A 14,108-nucleotide genomic window follows, 5' to 3' on the forward strand; every position below is an offset into this window, starting at 1 on the left:
TTTGAAGGTGGTAGAACCCTTTGTGGTTCGACTCCGGCGGCACCACCGCCCCACCGATTTCTACCTAATAACAGCAGTGCTAGGCGCTGCTGTGTTCCGGTGTGGTAAGGGAGATATACTTTTCCGAGGCGTTCCAGCTCAGTCCTCAGGGGTAGCGGCGCATCTGTGGCCGACCTCAGGTAGAAATATCTTTGAAAGTCGGCCTCTCAATTAAATAGTGGGTCCGAGGTTCAATTCCCAGGCCTGCATCTAATAGTTATGAGTTACCACTAGCGGTTAAGGACAATATCTTAAGAAAACTTGCACGCCTGCAAGTTCTTAAAATCTTCTTGAAGGTGTGTGAAGTCTACTAATTTGTACTAGGACAGAGTCATTAATTACGTAAGTATGATTTTGGCAATTTCAAGGGCATGAGACATGTAAAATTTTCAATCCCCCGCTCTCCATACTTACGTAAGATTCCATTGCATTTTTCAAAATGATAATATGTTGTTAGAAAATAGTCAGATCAGAAACATGATTCCTGCAAACCACGTGATCGACTTAAACAATAATAATGAGTGAACTTTTAGACTAAGAGAACTTTTACTCTTCACACACTCTGAGAAACCCATTTCATTTCACGCTAGGCACGATTATGGTTAAGATTGTGGTCGCCAGTTGTTAAATCTCCACTTGCAAACCATCCAAATCTACAGTTACTTCTACAATACAAATAAAAGGATAAAAGTAATGTTTACATTTTATTCACTTCGTTCTTGACTTTCGAGAACCTAATAATACTCCTAAAAATGCATACAATCTGGTTCATTCATTAAATTCCTTTAATGTAAACTATGTTCACTTAATTACATTTCATACTTTATTTACCGCAGAGGTAGCGTAGAGGAACGGTGTCTTTGCCGAAATGTAAAACTAATGGCGCCACTTTATCACATTTCTGGGTTAGAAACAATTTATCATTGTCGCAGGCACCATTTCTAAGTCGGAAGAAATTCCAAAATAGCTTCATTGGTGACAAAAAATGTGTGTATGGTAAGTAAGCATAAAAATTAAAATTTCTAGCGTGTGTATAAAATGTACGCCTACTAAGAAGTACGCCTTATACAAGAAGTTGTACATACTTCTTTGGAGCGTTTTATAAAAAAGTGCAAGAGTATTGTAATGCACTCGCACTAGAAGCGATTCTGTTACCAAACAATGATTACCAAATGACACTTTCTACACTCACAGTTCCACACAGACTAGAAAATATTTTTTCTGCTAAATTTTCAATATTTACTCGATTTTAATGTCGGTCTCCAAATAGTACAAAGTTAATATAGTTTGAAGGTGGTAGAACCCTTTGTGGCCCGACTCCGTCGGCACCACTGCCACACCTAGTTCTGCCTTTTAACAGTAGTGCTGAGCGCTGCTGTCTTCTTGTTTGAAGGGAGTGGTAAGGGAGACATGCTTTTCCGGGGCATTCCAGCTTAATCCTCAGGGGTAGCGGCGCATCTCTGGCCGACCTCAGGTAGGAAAATCTAATCCTATCAGGGGTCGATTACTGATGCCCATGGGTGGCAGTAGCAACTTACCATCAGATGGACTGCATGCTCCTATATTATAAAAAATCAAAACCTCGCTATTCGCTATCCCTGGACAAAATTCCTAAAACATACTTCGGCGGCGTTAACTCTAAAATATGTTTACTTTCCACCACTTGCTTTTAACGTAATACTTTTAAGAGCTTTTTTATACTTTATTATTATATATTTTGTTATTATTATTATTATTTGTCTAGTTTTCTACTTACTTTTGTAACTCAACTATGACTGTATTCCTTCTCTTTCTTTTTAACTTTATTAAACTTTGAAGCAAACTAGCACTTTAGCTGTAATATGCGAAATCTATTAAATGGTGTAGTATGTAATTATATTGTAAGTAACTTAGTTTTAAAGCACTGTATGTTTTCCGAATAAAATAAAAATAAAAAATAAAAATAAAATACTGTTTCTTAGTGCTTTTGTCTTTGCACGAACTTTGTTGACTTTCACAGCACATCGAGTGTGGTTTGTTATACTAAATTACTTGCTGCTCGTGGCTTTGCACGCATTTAAAGTTAAGCTTAAGTACCTCTGCTACTAAAATTCCCAAAAAGGGTAAAATAGGGCTAGAAAGTGTGAATGATGCTTTAATAATATGAAACAGCAGATATTTTAGCAGGTATTTGTTTTTAAAATAATTACTTCTCTTACTTCTATGCTTAACAGAAATTTAAATCCTGTCGAAACGACGTACGCAATACACATATCTACATTTGAATGATTTTTTCATAAAACTATCATGTAGATGTAGACTTGTACCTATAGGTGTATATTTATTACTGTTTCAAAACTTCGTTATAGCGCATTATGAGTAGATAATCGTTTTAAAATCTCCCTCCGTCATTTGGTTTTAAACGAGGGTCACTGTTGAAAGGGATGAAACACATTCGGTATTTCGCTGGAATCATATTAGTTGGACTTAACCGATATTTATTTAGTTCTGCATTACATAATTAGGAGCACATTAAAGCATTAGGAGCCAACGTGATCTGGCGACAACAATTATATACAAAATACACAATTTATCTTAGGTTTCAGAGAAATACTAACAAGTCCATTGAAATCACAGAAAACAAATACAGGTGTGATTGAAATGTTACAAATTTAGGTCCTGAGCGCGCAAAATTCAGAATTACGCTGCTTGTCCACCGCAACCGTCACCGAACCGATACCGATAATTAATGACGGCACCGAAATAGCGTATATACATTTACTATAGCAGCTTATCCACCGCACGCACGTCACCCGAGCACCCTCATTCCGACCGCCGATATTTCGAGTAGATCGGCATGACCGCTAGATCGGCACCGAGATTTTGACGGGCACATAGGCCGGCAATATAAAACACGTTGGAACTTGTCCACACACTGCCGTCACACGCGTGGCAGCTGGAACAAATAAACCGCCGATATCGGTCGAGGTGGACAAACAATCACCGTCACGATATATTAAAAATCGGCACGAAATAAATCTCTTTCTCGGTATCGGCTCGGTAACGGTGCGGTAGACAAACAGCCTTAAAATTGTCAAAGGACGACATTACGATTGATAAGCCACCTTCATTCAAGTTTTAAATACCCAATTTTCCTTAGATAGGTATTTGCAAAAAGAATCTTGAAAGCGGATTTTGGCGCAAAATAACAATACCTACGCATCAAAAATGTAAGAAACAAAACCTATTAAGTAGGGTTTATACTTGCTACCTTTTAGAAACGGAGCACTAAAAATATTCAGATAGTAGATACACGCAATACCATTAAAATAAAAAGCAAAACAGAACGTCAAAGCAATCGCCGTAACCATTAATATTCATGTTCAGTGGAATCGTATTTCCATCAATCATTATCTGATTGGCTGGAGCGCCATACCCCATACATTATTTTTATCATAACGGCCTCCTGTTTTCGATTAATGGAGCAAATTACTGTACGATCTTTACTGCTTCAATGTGAAAAATTGGCGTTACGTATTGGAATTACAATTGATATAATTGACTAATTATTTATTTACTAGATGACCCGGTGAACTTCGTACCACCTAATTATGAGTGACTATCTGTACCTCGTGGTTTCACTCGTGTAATTTATGTATTATGTCCATAAACTACTGGTAAATATTAGGAAATGGCCACAGGAGAACAGGAAAATAAAAAATACAATTAAATAAAATTCACTCTACCTCTCTGCACTCTGTTATTTTTTTACCGACTTCAAAAAGGAGGTGGTTATCAATTCGGCCGGTATCTTTTTTTTATGTATGTACACGAATTACTCCGCCGTTAGTGAACCGATTTTAATAATTATATTTTTTTTGTGTTATTTTTTATTGTAGGTTCTAATGAAATTACAAAGTCAGTTCATCATTGACTATTTAAGGGTCTGATAATGTGGCTCGGAGACAAAATATGTAACTCCTCAACCGATGGGGATATTTGAGTTGTGTTTGAAGATATTTGGTGTAAGTTCTAACGAAATTGCAAAGTCAGTTCATCATTGACTATTTAAGGGTCTGATAATGTGGCTCGGAGACAAAATATGTAACTCCTCAACTGATGGGAATAATTGAGTCGTGTTTGAAGATATTTGGTGTAGGAGGTTCTAATGAAATTGCAAATCATTGACTATTTAGTTAGGTTAGGTTGGAACACATAAGACAATATAAAACTAAGCGGGCAGGGCGCGGCAGTGCCCTGCGAGCGGGCGGTTCCAATCAATGTAAATTCAGACCGTACCTTAATTCATGATCACGTTTATACAATTTTATATTGTATTAATATAAATGTTATTATGTCATCACTAAAAAGGGTAAAAAAAATTTAAACAAAAAATACAACCGACTTCTATGTCACTACAAAGTAAAAAATAATTCAAATAAATGTTGGTTTAGTACATATTTCTGAAGTCGGCGCTCAATATATTTCGTTCGAATTATTTTTTACTTTGTAGTGACATAGAAGTCGGTTGTATTTTTTGTTATTTTTTTTACAAACACGCGAAAAGAAGTACCTATAACTTCAATAACGGTTTTTTTTTAAAGAAAGTTTATTTACTTATAGTACTCTAATCGGGTTGTTGAATAGCTAAAAATGCTGAAACAGGTGTGTAAATAGAAAGGCGATTTATAACAGTCTTAAGGGTTGATCTAAAAAAACAAACAGTGACTCAGATGCTTCATTATGTCTTATGATAATTTTCTTAGTGCTCCAAATTAACGGATATTAAATTAAAGTTCCATACCCGATTAAACGACCCTAAAGGTTGATTTTCCAAAAACGGTGAAAAATGTGTTCTATTATTTTGAATCAAAAAGCTAAATTCTAATTTTCATAGACTTTGCTTCAAAATCTGCCGATTTCTAAACGAAGTGTCTTCTAAAGCCAAATGCAAATTTTTACAGTTTTTGCTTCCAAATTAACGGATTTTAATATAAAATTCCAACCCCTACTTAACCAACTTAAGGGTTAATTTTGCAAATATCGTAAAATAGATATTTAATTACTTTCTATCGAAATCCTATCAAATACCAATTTTCATATAGATTTGCATCAAAACTGGGGGACTTTAATACAAACTTTCAACTCTTATTTATTCACGGAAACGCGGTCGAACAGGATAAAAAGTATCCTATGTCCGTCTCCTGGTTCTAAGCTACCTCTCCACCAATTTTCAGTCAAATTGGTTCAGCCGTTGTTGAGTTATAAAATGCTTCACGAAAACGCGGTCGAACGGGATAAAAAGTATCCTATGTCCTTTTCCTGCTTCTAAGCTACCTCTCGATTAATTTTCAGTCAAATTGGTTCAGCCGTTCTTGAGTTATAAAATGACTTCACGGAAACGCGGTCGAACGGGATAAAAAGTATCCTATGTCCGTTTCCTGGTTCTAATCTACCTCTTTACCAATTTTCAGCTAAATCGGTTCAACCGTTCTTGAGTTATAAAATGACTTAAGGAAACGCGGTCAAACGGGATAAAAAGTATCCTATGTCCGTCTCCTGGTTCTAAGCTACCTCTCCACCAATTTTTAGCCAAATCGGTTCAGCCGTTCTTGAGTTATAAGTGGAGTAACTAACACGACTTTCTTTTATATATATAGATGTAAGTAAGTATATTATTCTGTGTTGTGCTATGATCTGACTTAGTCGTCAGGGTAAACCGCGCATCTGTGGATGAACCCGGGTAGAAATCTAATCTTCATCATCATCACCATCATCAACCCATTACTGTCCCACTGCTGGGCATGGGTCTGCTCCCATAATGAGAAGGATTAGGCCATAGTCCACCGCGCTGGCCAAGTGGTTATTGGTAGACTTCACATACCATTGAATTTTTTTTTAGGGTTCCGTACCCAAAGGGTAAAAACGGAAGCCTATTACCAAGACTCCGCTGTCTGTCCGTCTGTCCGTCTGTCCGTCTATCAGTCTGTCACAGTAAACCGTAATAGATAGACACTTGAAATTTTGACAATGTATATATATAGCTGGCACCTATAACAACAAATACTAATAATTATAGGTAGTTCTTAACTAAAAAACACGCTCTTATGATAAAATCAACAACAAAGCGTGGAGTGCTCCATTTATCAGTTTTCGAAAAGCGCCCCACAATGTTTTCACAATTATACTATTTACTGTTCCTTAATTGATTCCTAGATTGAAAGTTATTTTCTACTTTTTAGTTGATTTTATCATAAAAGCGTGTTTTTAGTTTTTTGAACTATATTTATCTGGCCGTTTAAAATGGGTCAAAATCGCGCCCAAAGAAGTCGGTTACAAACATACAAACAAACATACAAACATACAGGTGAAGCTAATAAAAAGCGTGTAAAAATAAAACAAAGTTGATTATAAATGGGGGTCCAAAACACGAAATCAACGCTCCGACCTTACCTGTAACGCCATCTGTGCCTTCTGTGTTCAACTACCTATATCAGGTTGTCAACGCACACAATGCACACGTATAGTCTGAGTGGTGACAAAAATTAACAACAAACTAAAACTTTAAGAATTACACACATTTTAACAAACGCCCTATAAAAATAAGAAAACATTCCAGTTCAAACACGACGATAACGAAGAGCATAACTACGAAACATCAAAATGTTGTCATTATCATATTTTAATATTCTACCATAAACAAAGTTTATGGTAGAAAATTAAAATGTGATAACGAAATAAAGTCAATATAAACATTGGAAAATGTGCATTGATCTTAAATCGATTACATTACTATTAATATCTTCTTTATTATAATTTTATTATATTATTATCGTAAAAAAGAAACGACCATTTGCAACGTACCATTCACAACGTACTTTTGATCGGGCAACTCGGTTGTGTATATTATAAATGAGACTGAAGGTCAATAGCAAAGAGTATAGTAACCTATGTAGGAAGTCAATAGCGTACTCGTAGAATAGGGATGCAACTCTTTCCGAAATAATTGACCAAGTGCGAGTCGAACTCGCACACGGAGGGTTCCGTATCAGGTATTTATTTTTATTTTTAGTATTTTTTTATCATAGTAGGAAGTAGCTTCATTAGTAGGTAGGTATATCTATATATATAAAAGAAAGTCGTGTTAGTTACTCCACTTATAACTCAAGAACGGCTGAACCGATTTGGCTAAAAATTGGTGGAGAGGTAGCTTAGAACCAGGAGACGGACATAGGATACTTTTTATCCCGTTTGACCGCGTTTCCTTAAGTCATTTTATAACTCAAGAACGGTTGAACCGATTTAGCTGAAAATTGGTAAAGAGGTAGATTAGAACCAGGAAACGGACATAGGATACTTTTTATCCCGTTCGACCGCGTTTCCGTGAAGTCATTTTATAACTCAAGAACGGCTGAACCAATTTGACTGAAAATTAATCGAGAGGTAGCTTAGAAGCAGGAAAAGGACATAGGATACTTTTTATCCCGTTCGACCGCGTTTTCGTGAAGCATTTTATAACTCAACAACGGCTGAACCAATTTGACTGAAAATTGGTGGAGAGGTAGCTTAGAACCAGGAGACGGACATAGGATACTTTTTATCCTGTTCGACCGCGTTTCCGTGAATAAATAAGAGTTGAAAGTTTGTATTAAAGTCCCCCAGTTTTGATGCAAATCTATATGAAAATTGGTATTTGATAGGATTTCGATAGAAAGTAATTAAATATCTATTTTACGATATTTGCAAAATTAACCCTTAAGTTGGTTAAGTAGGGGTTGGAATTTTATATTAAAATCCGTTAATTTGGAAGCAAAAACTGTAAAAATTTGCATTTGGCTTTAGAAGACACTTCGTTTAGAAATCGGCAGATTTTGAAGCAAAGTCTATGAAAATTAGAATTTAGCTTTTTGATTCAAAATAATAGAACACATTTTTCACCGTTTTTGGAAAATCAACCTTTAGGGTCGTTTAATCGGGTATGGAACTTTAATTTAATATCCGTTAATTTGGAGCACTAAGAAAATTATCATAAGACATAATGAAGCATCTGAGTCACTGTTTGTTTTTTTAGATCAACCCTTAAGACTGTTATAAATCGCCTTTCTATTTACACACCTGTTTCAGCATTTTTAGCTATTCAACAACCCGATTAGAGTACTATAAGTAAATAAACTTTCTTTAAAAAAAAACCGTTATTGAAGTTATAGGTACTTCTTTTCGCGTGTTTGTAAAAAAAATAACAAAAAATACAACCGACTTCTATGTCACTACAAAGTAAAAAATAATTCGAACGAAATATATTGAGCGCCGACTTCAGAAATATGTACTAAACCAACATTTATTTGAATTATTTTTTACTTTGTAGTGACATAGAAGTCGGTTGTATTTTTTGTTTAAATTTTTTTTACCCTTTTTAGTGATGACATAATAACATTTATATTAATACAATATAAAATTGTATAAACGTGATCATGAATTAAGGTACGGTCTGAATTTACATTGATTGGAACCGCCCGCTCGCAGGGCACTGCCGCGCCCTGCCCGCTTAGTTTTATATTGTCTTATGTGTTCCAACCTAACCTAACTAAATAGTCAATGATTTGCAATTTCATTAGAACCTCCTACACCAAATATCTTCAAACACGACTCAATTATTCCCATCAGTTGAGGAGTTACATATTTTGTCTCCGAGCCACATTATCAGACCCTTAAATAGTCAATGATGAACTGACTTTGCAATTTCGTTAGAACTTACACCAAATATCTTCAAACACAACTCAAATATCCCCATCGGTTGAGGAGTTACATATTTTGTCTCCGAGCCACATTATCAGACCCTTAAATAGTCAATGATGAACTGACTTTGTAATTTCATTAGAACCTACAATAAAAAATAACACAAAAAAAATATAATTATTAAAATCGGTTCACTAACGGCGGAGTAATTCGTGTACATACATAAAAAAAAGATACCGGCCGAATTGATAACCACCTCCTTTTTGAAGTCGGTAAAAAAATAACAGAGTGCAGAGAGGTAGAGTGAATTTTATTTAATTGTATTTTTTATTTTCCTGTTCTCCTGTGGCCATTTCCTAATATTTACCAGTAGTTTATGGACATAATACATAAATTACACGAGTGAAACCACGAGGTACAGATAGTCACTCATAATTAGGTGGTACGAAGTTCACCGGGTCATCTAGTTTTAAATATAAAATATAAAGGCATTTTTTAAATATAAAGTGGTGAAAATTAACTAAATTTCGCCAATATTAGATCCATTTTTCTGCTTTCTCCAAATATACAACCATTATATCATCATCATCACCAACCTATAATTAGTCCACAGCTGGGCACAGGTCTCCTCTCAGAGTGAGAAGGATTAGGCTAGGCTAGTCTATACCGCGCTGGCCAAATGCGTATTGATATACTTCATAATTCACATACCTTTGAGATTTTTTTACATATTTCTCAGGTGTGCAGGCTTTCCTTCGCCGTTAAAGCAAGTGCAAGCAAGCAATATAATTCTAATACGCACATAAATTAAGAAAATCAGAGGTGCATACCTGGGATTTGAACCTCGGACTTCTCGGTCGAGAGGCCGAGCTTCTAACTACTAGGCTATCACTACTTTTGTTATCAATTACATACTTAACTATTAACTATAATAAAATAATAACTTATAACAGTCATTGCAATGTTATTATTAAACACAGAACAATCCCAAATTTATGAAATTTGGAAATTAAATGAAAGTTTGAAATAATAACATTTAATTTAAAGTTGCAATTTTAATCGTTTCGAACAAAACAAATTAAATTAAATATCACTCAACAAGGAAAATCAATAAAGTAATATAGGTAATTCCTTTTTTTTTATTTTTGGAAATGTAATAGTGACGAAAAGATGTCTTGATGGTTAATACAGTGTGTAAAATGTTATTCTGATCGGATAACGGCAAGAGCATCCGCAAGGTCAATGAACTTTTAAAAATATACATTTTTTGTGTATACTTTGCAGATTAAAGCTGAATGTGTCTATAACTTTTTTAAACATTTATTCTATTTTATTCATTTTATTTTATAGAGTTTGATCTGCAGATCAAACCCAAATAGATCAGGTCAATTCAGGTCGCGGCTCACGGCGTTTCGTGAATCGTGAATGTTAGTTAGTCTTTAATTCATTATGCAATTTTAACTTTTAACTCTTAGGAAGTAGAGTTTAATATCAAAAAAACTAAGTGGTGCGACATCTATTGGGGTTTTGTGAATATAGCTTATCGATGACAATTAGATATGTTAGATCATAGATGGCGCTTATTTTAAATGTAAAAATTCATATACCTACTAATGAAGCTACTTCCTACTATGATAAAAAATACTAAAAATAAAAATAAATACGTGGTACGGAACCCTCCGTGTGCGAGTTCGACTCGCACTTGGCCAATTATTTATAAATCTCGCAGGTATGCAGGTTTCCTCACGATGTTTTCCTTCATCGTTTAGCGAATGATAATAATTTCTAACTACTACACATAAAATCTAATCTTATTTGGGGTTAATTACAGATGTCCACTGGCGGCCAAGTCCAAGTAAATATTACGAGGATTTTGATAAAATAATATAACCTTGAAACCATTTTTAATACAAAAAAGCGTTTTAATCAATATAACACCCAATATGATTCTGTCTTTCGAAACATCCGTCTAGCGTTTCCGTGGTGTAGCGGTTATCACGTCTGCCTTACACGCAGAAGGTCTCTGGTTCGATCCCAGGCGGAAACATAGGATAGCGGTCTCGAAGTTTTGCTGTTTTCTTATTCTTTTTTATTTTCTAGTGTACTTACTTTTACTTATTACGTAATTAAACTTAATATTATGTAAGAACCTATTATTATTATATTTAAGCATAAAACAATAAGCACGAAAAAAAACATATATGCAATACATACATACGAAGGTTCTGTATATAATGCATGCAAGCATCTGTGAACAAATGTGTGTATTATAAAATAATGCATGTGAATTTTAACATATAGAGACTTGATGAAGTTACGAGACTAATTTTGTAAGTTTTTTGGTTTAAACATAGGTTAGCCTTAAACGTACACTTACAGATTCAAGAAGACTAATAATAGCTAACATGAGTAGGTTTTTCGTATTAACTTCTTCATACTAAACGAAAGTTCTAGTATGTAGTCTACCCGATGATAAGTGGTCAAAGTTTCCCTCGGACATATAACCACCATAATATCACATTTTTACCGAAAACACACTTGAGTAATTCCTACTATTATTACTATTCTTTGTTGAAGTAATTTTATTTATTAGCGATAAGTTTCTTAAAGACTGAACAAAAAAACCTAATAAACGGAAAATAACTAGAGGTCTCCGCTTCGTTTCCCCATGGTCGACAGTCCTTCAAACCCTCTGCTTAAATACTGGTACATCCAACCGAAATCTATATCTAACGTTATTAGTGTGTATAAACGCTACTCTCGTTGCTCGTATAATTTGGAAGCAAATAATATCGGAGACCTGACGTAAAGCTTTGATGTTGGATAAATATAAAATAGGTATTCCTTTTACTTAAACATTCAAGAGCCTCGTAATACAATTTTCACTTCATACTCGTATTAACCTTTGCTGACTGAGCCGCTCGACTTTTTCTATTTGCGTTTCATTCCCTTTGGCAAATTTCCAAATTACTCGCGCAGAAAGCCGCCCTGTCGAGCAGTAGAGAGGACTTAATCCTGAAACCTGTCTTCCGCATGTCCCTTATATCGTGTTCGTAAATACATATCTATATCAGGACTTGTGATTGTCGACTGTTTGTCTTGAGAATAAATGTGCCCCAAGATTGCAATTTTATTCTTAACAATGTTAATTTGCCTTCAGATTGGTTAAGTTTTTGGCATTGTGTATTCTTATAACGGAATGTGACAACAAATGGGTTTCATGACAAGTAAGGTTACAGATTAAATTATTAAGTGTTAGCACTCAAGCCATTTAATACTTTACTATACACGAGGTGAAACCAAATAAGCAGCATTTTACATATTATTGTGATTTATGGTAAAAGTATACTTACTTACTACGAGTATTAATTAGTGACTAGATACAACGTACAGCTTATCAGCTTAGCGTTTTTCTCACAAGCAACACAACCAACCACTAACATTTACACCATAAACTTGAGCCTTGAACACCTTGAACTTCCTTCTTCGTCATCAACCCATTACTCCTATTTTGATACAAAACTTACAGAGTGAGGTGTTGCCTACTTACAATCTTAAACACAAAAATACGACTACATTGAAGATTAATCACTAAGTTCCAGTGGCTCCAAATTCGCGGTCTGAATGTTCATATTCTTTCTGCTCTTTGATGCCTCTTGTTTGATGAAGAAACTATTGCAGTCAGAAGTTTCGTGCTTTGTTTCACCTATTTTAAATGTCAATAAAATGTTTGATATTGTATTACGTGTATATTTCATATGTATTCCGTATGTAATCTCGATTGTAATATAATAACTTTGTTAATATCGTTCAATAATGGCTGGTACAATCATAGATTATCTCAGCCTTTGGGTGACATTCTATCGAGTGATACGAAGTGATTGCATCCTTCATCATTTGTCAGGCAAATTGTGTAATACCCAGCCGGCGTCTGACAGATATTATTTGGCAAGGGTAAATAGGCTTTTTATAGTCAAGTGTGGCTCATCTTTAGCGGTTTTATCGTTTTCACAAGCCTTCGCCGCGGGAAAGCTGGGTATATTATAAAAATGTGTGTGCGCTAGAATTAAGTAGCTCGCGAGTGAGTCATATAAAAGATATATATCTTCACCAAAGAGCTAATCATTCATCAACTCCGACGATTTTGAATTATATCTTTATATCCGCGTCACATGATTGAGTTCATAGGTCCCTACGATTCCGGATATAAGATCATCTTCAACTCAACAGTGTTATACTCGCTCGCGAGTGAGTGAAATCAAATGAGCGACTGACTGAGAGAGTCTGATTTGAGTATTACGTATTAAACATTAAATAAAATCTTTTTTCTTTGCTAAGAATATGAAAACAGGGATATACAAATAGTGTTGGCTGAGAAATTCATATATAATTTCTTGCCAGTTTTGTATTAATTACAGGAATCAAAAATGCCAAAACATTTTGATCTGATTCTCTGATATACTGATATAAAATGTCGCTTATATCGTTACAGAGCTACTGAGCTAAAGTGAGCCACTGAGCTAAAAAAGTGATATACAGGGTGAATTTTTCAAACGGGCCTTCAGGGCCAAATCCGAAACTATAAGGATTAGCTAAAAATGCTGAAAGGAGTTACGAGGCCGATTTTGATAAAAACTAAAACTGCATCATTATTTTTTTAAATTTTTCCCTAGCCGGGAATCGAACGAGTTCATTTTGAAAAAAAAATACACCCTCTATATTATTCCATTATCTGATAGTGTTGCTTATATATATTATTGTTATACATGTTTCTTAGCTATGAAAATAGTAGAGTATTTTAATTTTGGTTTCTTTACATGTATTTGGCTATCCAACTAAAAGCTAACTTATAGATAAGTGTTGTAAATTTTCTCGGGAATATTCGGCTTTCATCATGATGCTTTACAAAAACAGAATTATAACGCTAAAAAAATTAAATTATAAATGTAAAAAAATCATTAAATTTTTATATTTCTAAAATTAAATGTCATTACAATTGACTATTTAATTTTTTAAAACTCATAATGGGAAATTTTAGTTCCGACACCGTCCATAGCTGTATGAGCAATACGTAAACGTAACTTAAACGTTGTCGAGCAAAGTGAAAACTACAGATACGGACTAAAGCGTTTTCGTAGGGGACGATACAAGATGGCGTTTATTCATTTTGGCGTCTCTTTTATACACATTTTAAAAATACTACACAACGGTGAGAAATATATTTTCAAAATTAATTACATGATATTCCTTACACATTCCACACAATTTAATCGATTTTCCAAAAATAAATTGTTTCAAATAACCGCTCTACGATGCTTTTATCTGAATCACGCTATCGATGTTTTTTGGATTCT

The 14,108-nt window shown here is 34.6% G+C and overlaps 1 non-coding gene across 1 annotated transcript; it reads left to right on the plus strand.

Annotated features, from left to right (window-relative positions):
- The first annotated feature begins 10,728 nt into the window (after positions 1-10,728).
- TRNAV-UAC (transfer RNA valine (anticodon UAC)) lies at positions 10,729-10,801 on the plus strand. The gene has a single exon. It is a non-coding gene; the product is annotated as a tRNA-Val (tRNA).
- Positions 10,802-14,108: the final 3,307 nt, after the last annotated feature.

Source organism: Epargyreus clarus, unplaced genomic scaffold, assembly GCF_041222505.1.
Source record: "Epargyreus clarus isolate Ecla_fem2 unplaced genomic scaffold, WU_Ecla_fem_2.2 ptg000007l, whole genome shotgun sequence".
Classification (NCBI taxonomy): domain Eukaryota; kingdom Metazoa; phylum Arthropoda; class Insecta; order Lepidoptera; family Hesperiidae; genus Epargyreus; species Epargyreus clarus.